At 54.1% G+C, this 9,296-nt stretch overlaps 1 protein-coding gene across 2 annotated transcripts in view; it reads right to left on the bottom strand.

The window, feature by feature from the left end:
* The window catches only part of ADAMTS10 (ADAM metallopeptidase with thrombospondin type 1 motif 10), a 57,176-nt gene extending 48,490 nt beyond the window's left edge, over window positions 1-8,686 (bottom strand). Inside the window, exon 1 of one of the 2 annotated variants that reach the window (XM_026865235.1) lies at window positions 8,666-8,686. The gene's annotated coding sequence lies outside the window, so the exon portion shown is untranslated. Of the gene's footprint in view, window positions 1-8,474; window positions 8,496-8,665 lie in introns of those variants that run through there. The other variant, XM_026865236.1, reaches the window with a different exon arrangement.
* Between the last annotated feature and the right edge of the window lie 610 nt (window positions 8,687-9,296).

Genomic DNA, 9,296 nt, shown 5'->3' with positions numbered 1-9,296 from the left:
CCCCCCCAGCCCCCCGTCCCTTCCACCGACATCTGTGAGCAGCCAGAGCTGCGCCCCGCAGCCGCACCGCTTCACCCCAACAGCATTTCTGGGCCGTGCTATTAGCAACGACGTTAACGAATGAATGAAAACCACCGGCATTCACAGATACTTCGTCTTTCTCCTGTGAAACAGGGTACCACCACTTCCTAGCCGTGACTGAGATGCCACCTCCCATCGGCCAGCTTCAGCCCCAGCTTCCTCCTGACCCTGTCAAGGGGCTGAGCAGCACTTCAGACCCCACAGGCGTGCCCAGCCCCTGCAAACACAGCATAGAGATTTCTGCTCCTCCATCCACCCCAACTTGATATTGTCCTACCAATTCAAAAGTTAACATCACGGGGAAGAGCTGCAAACACATGGTTTGCTCCACGGGTCTCTCTTTTCTGTGGAAACCAAGCTAAATAATGTGGGGACTGCAGGGTGCCGGGATGTGTGGCTCAAGGGCCACGGAAAGGCACTCGGCAGCAGCATCGCCGAATTTTGGAGGCTTGCCCGCCACCCTCATGCACCCTTTGCTCTGCAGAGCAGGCTCTTCCCTACCTCCTGCGATCACAGCTGCCCATTGCAGCCACACAGCAAACCTCGCAGTGAGTGCCTGCAGCTCATGGAGCCCCATCCTAAAGTCACCCTGTTTTCTGAGAAAACAGCCCCCTTCTCACCTGCTGTCGCTGCTTCATGGAGGCCCACAGGTTTTTGGCTCCAAACCCTTGGCTGAAGTTCACTTCCCAAATCCTGCCGCAAGGCAGAGCAACTCCTCTGCGCGGTCTGCGGGGACTGTCCTGGTGTCAGCCCATGCTGCTCCACTCAGGGGACACTCAGAAAACCACCGTGTGCCTGTCGCTGCCTGAGTCGCAGCGCTGAGTCCTGTCAGGGTCAAAGCAAGGTGACACCCAGACCACCACCCCATCGCCACCTCCCTGCGGGAATGAGCACACGGGGTGGGGGGCGCTCACAAACAGCATGAGGGCTGAGGAAATCATTTAATTGGGTACTGGAATGTTTTAAAAGCAAAATAAGCAAAATTCCCTGGTGAGTTCTGCCAGGCAGGGGCTGAAGACAGCCCTGCCCGGGTCTCTAGAGGCAACTCAACGGCACCTTTGTGTCGCCAGCCTCGCAGAGAGCTGCACGTGCCCCCGGCCACCTCCAGAGCGCTGAGGTCTCCAGCACACGTACAGAGGCAGCTCGCAGAACGCCACCCCCAGTGACCCCAGGCCAGCCTTTTTGGCATAAGAAAACACAGAGTCAGATGGCTCCGGCCAGACATAAAAAAACCAAACACCAAACCCGGAGTTTTCAAGGAAAATGAGTTGTTTTCTCGCACTTTCAACCAAGCCCATCAAATATCAACCTCCCTGGGGCTGATCCGCGTGCCTGATTTATCAGGCTTCTTGGTCCAGGTGGGAGGAGCAGGCAACGTCAGCCAGTCACTGCTGTAGTGAGAAATCAGAGCTCAGCCCTCACAGCCGCGCACAGATGGGGCCTGTTTGCAGCTCATGGCCGAAGGGGACATCTCCTTCCTCTCCCACCGCTTCACGCAGCCGCTCCCTGTACCGCCAGCTCTCCCATCTCCATCAGTGCCTTCGGCCTCTCCTTCCCATCTGCAGCGTGAGGAGGGGAAGGGAAGGGCAGCAGCGGACAAGGAAAGCCACTGACAACTCCCTCCTTTCCTTGAAAGGGCTCCCGAATCACTTCTCGCCACCTCGACTCCGCACACCCCAGGGCATGGCAATAGGCAGGTCCCTCCCTCCAGGTTGCCAATGCAGCTCCGTGCTTGCCACTGGCCAGGGGGGCTGCCGGCCCGCTGCGCTCCCCGGGGACAGCCGGTGTTTCATGCGGCTGCAGCCACCACCCCAGCTCCCGGCAGGTTCCTGCAGGTTTCCGAGGACAGAGTAAACAGCGCGGCTGCCCCCGGCCATGCTGCGCCTCCTGCGGCAGGGCCTGCGAGGCCAGGCGGGTGGCGAGCACGTGGGGGGATGCAAAACTTCCCGAGACCTCCCTGGCTTTCAGCAAGAGACCGTCCTGATATCCCCGACAAAATATTTGGCTGGACTGCTAAGTTGAAAACCTGCTGAGTTGCAGATGGCAGAAGTCTTTTTGCAGTCATCCTGCCAGCATGACAGGACTTCCACCGGGAAGTCATTTCTCAGCTCCCGAGTAGCATCATGGGTTAAAACCAGAAAAACCAGCGTTAGCTAATCAGCAGCTCACTGCTGGGAGCGCTGCCTGCAGAATTCGAAAAAATGGGTTAAAGCCACAGGTCTGCAGAACTGAAAACAAGAGCTTGAACCTTAGTCTGCTTTGCTGCTCCAAGCCTGGCCTCTCTGGGGGCACGGCAAGCAAAGAATTAGAAACACATAGTTATCACTGTTCACCAGAAAAGCAGCCTCCAGCCACGGGATGGTTCCTGCCTACCCTGCTCTACAGCAACCCTTTAGGATCCCCTCGCCACCTCTCCAGCTGCTCCTGTTATCGAGCCCGCGCTGAGTAAGGACGAGGCTCTTGCCTTTCCCTTTCTCGCCGGCACCCACGCTCTCTGCAGCCCACCTCGCCTTGCAAAGGCAGTTTCACCTCACCCCGAGAGCGGTTCTCTGCAGACGCTCATCCCACCGACAGCACGGTCAAATTTAGAGTTTGCTTGGAGGAGAGATGCTGCTTTCTCACTGTTAAAGTAAGATCCAACCCTGTCCAAGGGTGCTCACCAGCAACGTGGGAGATCCAGACCGATGCTGCCAGTCCAAACCCGAGAGACAAGGGGCCTGAGCCCAGGTCTGTGCCCCCTGCCAGCACCCTGGTACCAGCCCGGGTGAGCAGGGGAATACCCTCGCTGCCTTCGGACCTCTTACAGGCTCGCTGCTGCGCTCCACGCCGGGCCCTGCTGTGCTCTAGCCGGGCACACCCTCCATCCCTTTGTACAAGCAAAGCTTCGCAGGGGTTTGGGCTCACTCCAGTACTGTGTGGGAGTATTTTTTTTTTTTAAAAAACACGAGAATTGTTTTACAGTCGAGTCTATTCAGCGCAATCTTAGTGAGGAAAGGACTGAATTACCCCCCTTGCTCCTCTCCAAAATCCAGCGGGATCTTTAATTTCACCAGCAAAGGGGGCAAAAGAAACCCAGGACAAAGCAAGGGCATACGAGTGGAGAGCTGGGAGCACCGACCTCTCTCTGACACTGACTGCTTTGCTTTCTGGAAATACTATCTCTCTGTTACATAAGGATCTGGCCCTATCTGGAAAGCTGGGGTCATTGCATTTCTCCAAGTGTGGTAAAATGCTCGGAGGTCCTCAACAGGAAAGCACGAGAGAAGTGCCAGCTCGTATCATCATCAGGGAGGGGTGTTCAGCACGGGGCAGCGCGAGCCCCAGGGCTGAGCCCGATTCTAACTGCTAGACCAGTCCACTTCAGCCAGAGCTAAGGTGGCGACCGAGCAACCCAAACGCTCCCAGCCCTGGACTTCTTTTGCTTTAAGGAGATGACTCCACCAAGCAGGTCCACTTTCAGACGGGACTTATGCAATAGTTTGGAGTCGCTCCATGTGACCCAGACTTGCTGGCCCCCTGCCACCACTCTCCTTGCTGGCTTCGGCCATGCACGAAACAGCAGAATTAAAAAAGACGACCGAGTCGTCACTAAAGAAAGTGCATCTCACCTACCGTACGTTGCCCCCGCCAGCTGCACACGTGCACCATGCATGTAAGTACGCACACGTCATCCACACACATGCAGACCCCGACTGCAGCTGTTTGTGTGTGACTGCACGAGGATACACACTACTGTGAGGATACACACTATCTGTATGAGGATACACACTACTATGGGGATACACACTACCTGTATGAGGATACACACTACTATGGGGATACACAGTACCTGTACAAGGATACACACTACTATGGGGATACACACTACCTGTACGAGGATACACAGTACCTGTACAAGGATACACACTACTATGGGGATACACACTACCTGTACGAGGATACACAGTACCTGTACAAGGATACACACTACTATGGGGATACACACTACCTGTACGAGGATACACAGTACCTGTACAAGGATACACACTACTATGGGGATACACACTACCTGTACGAGGATACACAGTACCTGTACAAGGATACACACTACTATGGGGATACACACTACCTGTACGAGGATACACAGTACCTGTACAAGGATACACACTACTATGGGGATACACACTACCTGTACGAGGATACACAGTACCTGTACAAGGATACACACTACTATGGGGATACACACTACCTGTACGAGGATACACAGTACCTGTACAAGGATACACACTACTATGGGGATACACACTACCTGTACGAGGATACACAGTACCTGTACAAGGATACACACTACTATGGGGATACACACTACCTGTACGAGGATACGCACTACTATGAAGATACACACCACCTTTGGGCATGTCTGTATTCAGTACCCACACCCCCCTCCGCACGCCATCACGCGCTGCCGATACCTCTGGACATGCCACGCAAGGATACTGGTTTTGTATGTGACATCTCTACGTCTGCGTGACTGTCTTCTGCCTTCAGTAAAGCCACCCCTTCTCTTTGCGGGGTTCAGCGCAGCCAGAAGACAATCCAGACCCCCTGAGCCTCCGCACAAGCAGCTCCCTCCCTGTGCTCCAGCTGCTCCCCCAGCACCAACCTGGAGCAACGCTGCTCTGCCGTGCTGGGGATGCCAGGAAACTGCTCCAGGCTCTCGGGAAGGCCGGGAGCGCTCACACCTCTGAGCAGGCCAGGAAGCAGACGCAGAGGCCGCCACTGCAAGAGCCCAGCGCGGCCAGCTGCACCCCAGCAGAGCTGGCTCCCCCGGCAGCCTCTGTGCTCGCACAACACAGCAACACAAGGCACAGAGCCCGGGAGCTGCAGAAAGACAAACACCCTCCTGTGCCAACACCGAGCTCCGCTCACCTGCATCACCGCCACCGGGAGGGGTTCGGTCTGGGAAAGGGAGGTGCTGCTTGGCCCAGTTCAGGCAGTTTTATACCTGGTTTATACAGTTATACCTTACAAAGACCTGTCACAGCTCACACGCCAAGCACGGCACCCTGAATGTCTCTCCTTTGCCAAGCTGGGCTGAGGGCAGGGCCACACCCCACGTGTCTGTAGTGCGGTACGGGCACTGGGACCCTCCGACAAGGACGTTTCTGGTCACGAGGCGGGCAGTGCCACTACAGCCCCCCACTGCCCGCCACACCACGGGCATCCACGGTACAGCACGGTGTCATATGGTGAAGCTGAAGAGACACGAGAATCCCACTGAGCTTCCCGAGCAGAGCATCTGAGGTGACTCCTGTCCCATGAGAAGCACCTCGGGCCCTGCAGTGAGCACAGAGATCAGCAGCTCCTGCCACCGCCAGCACGGCACAGCAGTGTGTAACGCTGCTCCCCGCAACAGCACAGCCCTGGGCAGGGCAAAGGATCCCCAGCATTGCCTGCTTCCAGCACCCATTGCTGATTTGGTCCTGCCAGAATGAATCAAAGAATAACCGAGGTTGGAAGGGACTTGAGGGGATCTCTGGTCCCGCAGCACTCTCAGAACGGGGTTAACTTTGACATTAGTTGAGGTTTGGATCACAAAACTCGGGCTGTCTCACATGAAGAGGTGGCTGGGAGGAAGCGGTGAGCTGGGGAGCGGGACCCTAAAGCCGCAGAGTCAGTTTGGCCCACGCTGTCCTTCCAGGAAAACAGAAAGCTGTCCTCTCGGAGAGGCGGCTGCACCGCCGTGACACACAGAGAGGGCGAAGAGCCCTGGCTGGCCAGAGAGGTGGCTCATCCTGAGCTGCTCTACCTGCCTCGCTGCCTGCTTGGCTCTGTGCTTCCAGCACCCCGGGACCGAGACTCCCCCTCTGCAGCCGTGCAGGCAGCACCCAGCTCCCCCGAGCACCGAGAGCGCGGTAACACAAACCCACGGCCTGGCTTCTGCCGCTGCGCCCGGAGCCTCCCCGCCTTTCAGAGGCTCCCTGAAAGCAGGTGAGTGCTGCCAGCTCCGTTTCACAGCAGGGCAAACCAAGGCAAGGGGAGAAGTGACTTGGTGACACCCAAGCCGGCAGTCTGTTCAAGAGCACTGGGGGCCCCCTCATGCGATAACCCGGGGGCCCCCTTCATGCAAGGCAGCGTGACCATGACCGTGAGCACCCACAGACCCCAGGACACGCCACCACGGAGGAGGGTGCCAGGGGAGCTCTGCAGCAGGATGAAGCCTTGCAGACCACATTGGGCTATGGACTCCCTCCAGCCCTTACAGATCTGGAAGATCCGCGGATGGTTTCCAGGCTCCGTCTCCCTTAAGCGAGCTCTGTGAGATCTGCTGTGCGGAGAGTTTATGGGCCCTTTTTCCCTCCCTGCAGGTTCTCAGTTCAGGGAAACATATGGCCCAGATGGTTTGGATTTGATGGGGTATGGCAGGGTGCAACAGAAAATATGCCGACTCACAAGCATGTGTGGCTTCCTAACAAGGCAGCTGCAGCCCAAAGGCCACCGACCACATCTCTCTGTGCCCGGCTGCGGAGGAGCTGCCTTCGTTCGTGGCCAGGGAATGCAGAGCCGCTAACCCAGGTAAGACCGAACTCATCTTTTGTGCTGTGGTTTTGTTCGAAGCCACTTCGGGGTGAAGCCTTCGTCCTGTTGAAGTCAGTGGGACAACTCCCACAGCAGGAGGCCAGGTTTTCACCCGCGAGTTCAGCTCAGCTGGAGCCAACATTTATGAATGTTTGAGTTCAGACGGATTTGCAGAACCGCACAGGAACGGATTCATCTTAACTCATTTTCCCTTTAAAAATTTAAGCTATGATGGAAGAGTAGGAAACACAGTAGCAATAACAGTGGGTTGGGGTAATAAACAGAAGTGTAAAGAGGCTGAAGAGTCAGACATGGCACAGCCCAAGCATTCTCTGGGGCTACTCTTCTGAGAACGCAGAAGGTAAGAGAGTAGCAGCAATGGAGCAGGCGGATGGAGACCCTGCACTTAACACGTGCCACTGACATGGCTCTGCTGAAGCCAGATGGAGCGAAAATATTCCGGCAGTTTCTCAGCGGAGAATCTCCCGATTCTTGAATTGGTTGCAGATTTAATTGGAGGCACTCACAGTAACCAAGATGGGAAAATTTGCTTTGATGGTGTCCCTTTAAAAACCTCCTTCAGTGTTGAAAAATGAGTCTGTATCCAGGCTGGTGGTTTTCCATGTTTCTCACTCCTCTATCTGCATGAGATCTGACCTGGTTACAGATTCCCAGGAAATATTTCTAACTACTCGTCCTGCGGTGCTAGGGTCAAGTGAAGATCTTTTGGACTTGCTTTATCTTCAGCACATCTGAGCTGACATCCTCCAAATCACTAGTGAATCGTTTCTAAAAAACCTGACAAAATTTGGTCCAAATTCTGTTTGTTTTGAGTTCATTTGTGTTAGCTTGAGATCTAGGCAGGACAGGACGTGACAAACACATCCTGCGGTGTTTCTGGCTTAGAGTGAACTAATTGCTGGAAACTTGGCAAGAAAAGTGGTTTTTGGAGTTGGGGGTTTCGGATAAGCTTTAGATAAATGCTTGAACAGGATCACCCCTTGGGTGGGCCTGATGCAACCTGCTCCTCTGGGCAGCTGAGCCCACGCTGTCACTGGACCAGGGCTTCACGTGGTGATAAGCACACTTACTCCTCCCTGTAACAGTCTCCGGGTGGCCTTGAGCCATCAGTGATAAAAGAGCCTCTCTACAGGTTTGCATGTTGGTACTTAAAAGGCCTCTCGCATGAGTAGCAGACACTGTTCATGTTGAGTAGGCCAATACCTTCCCTCAGGGCTGCACTTCACCCCATCCGCCGCTCGCTCAGTTGCAGCTTATCAGGGTCTCCCTCTGCCAAATGAAACAGCTCAGCCCCCAAGTCTTATCAGGGAAAAGGATGATTTACAGGAGATGACAGGACCTTTCCCATTCCACCCAACCCCAGCTGCTCGGGGAATGCAACCGAAGATGCACCAACGAGCGGCTGGAGGTTTCAGGGATCTAAGGAGGAGAAGGAAAGGAGAGGGTGCTGCCGTGGGGCGAAGCAGGAACAACGGGAAGCCAAGGATGGAGCAACCGGCGCACTCGGCACGTTCCATATATGGAGAAACTTCATGACACTGGAACAACCTCCCAAGAATTGATGGAGGCATTTCAGACTAGTCTGGGCAAGGCTGTGGTGAGCAGAGCCGAGGGAACACCCCCTGCGCCGGCTGGGGAATTACCTGGGCACCCGAGAAAGCATTTCCCCTTCTACATCCACAGCACAGGGGAGACCAGAAATGAACAATGACTTCAAAAATCTTCCTGCTATCAGCCGTCAAGCGCTAGATCTCGCGCTGTCACCACGTGAGCTCTGCTAATAAGAATATTAATGAACAGAATAAGAAACAGACCTCTGGTGTGGCTGAGCTATCTCCAGCCAGTATGGATATTTGGCATGGACTGAAACAGGAAAACAAACCCCCCTCCCCTGAGGTTTACATCCCTGCGTATGCTTGAGCAGGAAAGTCCCCAAAAACGAGCCTCTGCGTGAGATTTTTTAAATTTTGCCGCAACAGGCGCAGCTGGCACCGAAGCCGGGTACCTGCCCTGGAGTGTGGCTCTGACCAGCGCAGCTCCACGCTTCCCTCTTGGTTGATTCTTCCCCTCTGGAAGATATTTGCCAAGGTTATTTTATAAACTCCTTTCTATTTATAGCACAGCTCCTTCAGCTCTAATGAGATAATCTTCTGGCATTTCACCATCACTAATATTTACTTTGATGTTTAAAATAACATGTTCTGAGGGATCGATCTTTTTAAAAAATACCTTTAAAACGTAATCAAAGCGAAGAAATACGTACGACCAGCGCAACGGGGCCAAATGCCTGGTGATGCACACAAAGTTAATGACATTGCAACTTTTTTTTCAGGGCAGACAGTTTATAATCCTCTGACCACATCGTACAGGAGGGAAAGAGGCATTGGCAGCTCCCGAAGATGGAGAGAGACAGCGAAAGGAGGGAGAGGGAGCGCAAGATGTGTTTATTCTCAGGAATGAAGACGGCAAGGAACGTATAATTCTGCAACAGGAATTATAGCTGTTGCTTTCCGTAATTGAAAGTTTTGCCCGGGGCAGCTCCGCATCAGAGAATTATATTTTAGAGCTGCAAACATGCAATCAGATGGCTTAATGCAATAAAAAAAAAAAAAAAAAAAAAAAAAAAAAAAAAAGGG

This window comes from Athene cunicularia, assembly GCF_003259725.1.
Source record: "Athene cunicularia isolate RWA chromosome 28 unlocalized genomic scaffold, athCun1 chr28_part2, whole genome shotgun sequence".
Lineage (NCBI taxonomy): Eukaryota > Metazoa > Chordata > Aves > Strigiformes > Strigidae > Athene > Athene cunicularia.
Note: the sequence above shows the minus strand (reverse complement) of the source record. Positions and strands in the feature narration are given on the sequence as shown.